The following is a 4,346-nucleotide window of genomic DNA, read 5'->3' on the forward strand; positions in this document are numbered from 1 at the left end:
GTGCAACATATATCTTGGAATAAGAATAAAATAGAATTGAATAGAAAGTAATAGTAATTGTATTGAAACTTGAGATACAGCAGAGCTCCACACCCTTAATCTATGGTGTGTAGAAACTCCACCGTTGAAAATACATAAGTAAAAGGTTCAGGCATGGCCGAATGGCCTGCCCCCATAAACGTGATCAATAGCCTCTTAAGATGAAGAGTAAAACAAAATTGAGACCAAAGATGTCTAATACAATAGTAAATTATCTTATTTATACTAGACTAGCTACTAGGGTTTACATGAGTAAGTATTTGATGCATAAATTCACTTCCGGGGCCCACTTGGTGTATGTTTGGGCTGAGCTTGATCTATCCACGAGCTGAGGCTTCTCTTGGAGTTGAACACCAAGTTATAACGTATTTTGGGCGTTCAACTCCGCGTCATGACGTGTTTCTGGCGTTTAACTCCAGATCATGACGTGTTTCTGGCGTTTAACTCCAGACAGCAGCATGTACTTGGCGTTCAACGCCAAGTTACGTCGTCAATTTCCAAATAAAGTATTAACTATTATATATTTCAGGAAAGCTCTGGATGTCTACTTTCCAACGCCGTTGAGATCGCGCCAATTAGAGTTCTGTAGCTCCAGAAAATTCATCTCGAGTGCAGGGAGGTCAGATTCCGACAGCATCAGCAGTCCTTTTGTCAGCCTTTTTCAGAGTTTTGCTCAAGTCCCTCAATTTCAGCCAGAAATTGCCTGAAATTACAGAAAAACACAAAAACTCATAGTAAAGTCCAGAAATGTGAATTTAACATAAAAACAAATGAAAACATCCCTAAAAGTAGCTTGAATTTACTAAAAACTACCTAAAAATAATGTCAAAAAGCGTATAAATTATCCGCTCATCACAACACCAAACTTAAATTGTTGCTTGTCCCCAAGCAACTGAAAATCAAATAGGATAAAAAGAAGAGAATATACTAGAAACTCCAAAATATCAATGAATATTAATTCTAATTAGATGAGCGGGACTTGCAGCTTTTTGCTTCTGAACAGTTTTGGCATCTCACTTTTTCCTTTGAAGTTTAGAATGATTGGCTTCTCTAGGAACTTAGAATTTCGGATAGTGTTATTGACTTTCCTAGTTAAGCATGTTGATTCTTGAACACAGCTACTTATGAGTCTTGGCCGTGGCCCTAAGCATTTTATTTTCCAGTATTACCACCGGATACATAAATGCCACAGACACATGACTGGGTGAACCTTTTCAGATTGTGACTCAGCTTTGCTAGAGTCCCCAGTTAGAGGTGTCCAGAGCTCTTAAGCACACTCTTTTGCTTTGGATCACAACTTTAACCACTCAGTCTCAAGCTTTTCACTTGGACTTGCATGCCACAAGCACATGGTTAGGGACAGCTTGATTTAGCCGCTTAGGCCTGGATTTTATTTCCTTGGGCCCTCCTATCCATTGATTCTCAAAGCCTTAGATCCTTTTTACCCTTGCCTTTTGGTTTTAAGGGCTATTGGCTTTTTCTGCTTGCTTTTTCTTTTTCTTTCTATTTTTTTCGCCATTTTTTTCTTTTTCTTTTTTTCTCGCAAGCTTTTTGCTTTTTCACTACTTTTTCTTGCTTCAAGAATCAATTTCATGATTTTTCAGGTTGTCAATAACACTTCTCTTTGTTCATCATTCATTCAAGAGCCAACAGTTTTAACATTCATGAACAGCAAGATCAAAAATATGCACTGTTCAAGCATTCATTCAGAAAACAAAAAGTATTGTCACCACATCAATATAATTAAATTAAATTCAAGGATAAATTCGAAATTCATGTACTTCTTGTTCTTTTGAATTAAAACATTTTTCATTTAAGAAAGGTGAAGGATTTATAGAATTTATTCATAGCTTTAAGACATAGTTACTACATCCTAATGATCATGAAGTAGAGACACAAAATATAGATAGACATGAAGGATAAAAACTGAAAAAGCAGAGAAAATAAGAACAAGGAATGAGTCCACCTGAGTGAGGGTGGCACCTTCTTGAAGGTCCAATGGTGCTTTTTGAGCTCCATTATGTCTCTTCCTTGCTTCTGTTGCATGATCCCTAGTGATTTTGGTGTTCCTATCCTTAGTTGCTTCCAATAATTATGTGGAGGAACATGTATCCCCTGAGTTATCTCAGGGATTTCTTGAAGAAGGAATTTCTCATGCTCTCTTGATGTGCAGTCAAATGCTCTTCTACTGAGCTATGGACCCTTGAGATGAATCTCTCCATCTCCCATGACTCAGAGGTGGAAGCTTTTGTCTTCCCTTTTCCTTTTCTAGAGGATTCTCCGGCCTTAGGTGCCATTGATGGTTGTGGAAAACAAAAAAGATTGTGCTTTGACCACACCAAACTTAAAATATTGCTCGTCCTCGAGCAAGAGAAGAAAGAAGAGAAGAAGAAGAAGAAGAGAATATGGAGGAGAAGGGGAAGTGTAGGTTCGGCCAAGGTATAGAAGAGGGGGTTGTGTTGTGTGAAAATGAAGGAGAAAGGAAGGGTATATATAGGGAAAGGGGAGAGGGAAGGTTCAGCCATTTAGGGTGGGAATGGGTGGGAAAATGTTTTTGAATTTTGAAGGTAGGTGGGGTTTATGGGGGAGAGTGGATGGATGTGAGTGGTGAAGGGGGTGATTGGGAAGAGGGTTTGAGGTGATTGGTGAAGGGTTATTGGGAAGTGTGACATGGGGGGAATACTCATCACAAAAATAGGATTAGGAGGTAAGGTGGGGATCCTGTGGGGTCCACAGATCCTAAGGTGATCCTGTGGGGTCCACAGATCCTGAGGTGTCAAGGAATTCCATCCCTGCACCAAATAGGCATGTAAAATGCCTTTGTACACCATTCTGGCATTTAAACGCCGTGTGGTGCACATTCTGGGTGTTCAACGCCCATGTAAATCATGTTTCTGGCGTTGAACGCCAGTTTCATGCATGTTACTGGCGTTCAGCGCCAGCTTTTCCTCTTAGGCACATTCCTGGCGTTCAGCGCCAGAATGTTGCTTGTTTCTGGCGTTCAGCGCCAGGTTGATGCTCTGTTCTGGCGTTGAACGCCAGCCAGATGCTCCTTACTGGCGTTGAACGCCAGCCTGTGCTTCCTCTAGGGTGTGATTTTCTTCTGCTATTTTTGATTCTGTTTTTAATTTTTCTATTTTTTTCGTGACTCCACATGATCATGTACCTAATAAAACACAAAATAATAATAAAATAAAATAAAAATTAGATAAATAAAATTGGGTTGCCTCCCAACGAGCGCTTCTTTAATGTCAATAGCTTGACAGTGGCTCTCATGGAGCCTCACAGGTGATCAGGTCAATGTTGTATAGTCCCAACACCAAACTTAGAGTTTGGATATGGGGTCTTAACACCAAACTTAGAGTTTGGTTGTGGCCTCACAACACCAAACTTAGAGTTTGACTGTGGGGGCTCTTCTTGACTCTGAACTGAGAGAAGCACTTCATGCTTACTCTCTTTTGTCACAGAGGGATGGCCATGTGCCTTAAACACAAGGTAGTCCCTATTCAATTGAAGGACTAGTTCACCTCTATTGACATCTATCACAGCTCCTATTGTGGCTAGGAAAGGTCTTCCAAGGATGATGCATTCATCCTCTTCCTTCCTAGTGTCTAAGATTATGAAATCAGCAGGGATGTAAAGGCCTTCAACCTTTACTAACACGTCCTCCACTATTCCATAAGCTTGTCTCAATGACTTGTCTGCCAATTGTAATGAAAACAAGGTAGGTTGTACCTCAATGATCCCCAGCTTCTCCATTACAGAGAGTGGCATAAGATTTATCCCTGACCCCAGATCACACAGAGCTTTTGCAAAGGTCGTGGTGCCTATGGTATAAGGTATCAAAAACTTGCCAGGATCTTGTTTCTTTTGAGGTAAAGTTTGCTGAATCCAGGTATCCAGTTCACTAATGAGCAAGGTAGGTTCACTTTCCCAAGTCTCATTACTAAACAATTTGGCATTCAGTTTCATGATAGCTCCTAAATATTGAGCAACTTGCTCTCCAGTCACATCTTCATCCTCTTCAGAAGAAGAATAGTCTTCAGAGCTCATGAATGGCAGAAGGAGATTTAATGGAATCTCTATGGTCTCTGTATGAGTCTCAGATTCCTTTGGATCCTTAATAGGAAACTCCTTCTTGCTTGAGGGACGTCCCAGGAAGTCTTTCTCACTAGGATTTTCGTCCTCCTCCTCCCTTGTGCATTCAGCCATATTGATTATATCAATGGCCTTACACTCTCCTTTTGGATTCTCTTCTGTATTGCTTGGGAGAATACTGGGAGGAGTTTCAATGACTTTCTTACTCA

The sequence above is a fragment of the Arachis duranensis genome, chromosome 9, assembly GCF_000817695.3.
Source record: "Arachis duranensis cultivar V14167 chromosome 9, aradu.V14167.gnm2.J7QH, whole genome shotgun sequence".
NCBI classification, from domain to species: Eukaryota; Viridiplantae; Streptophyta; class Magnoliopsida; order Fabales; family Fabaceae; genus Arachis; species Arachis duranensis.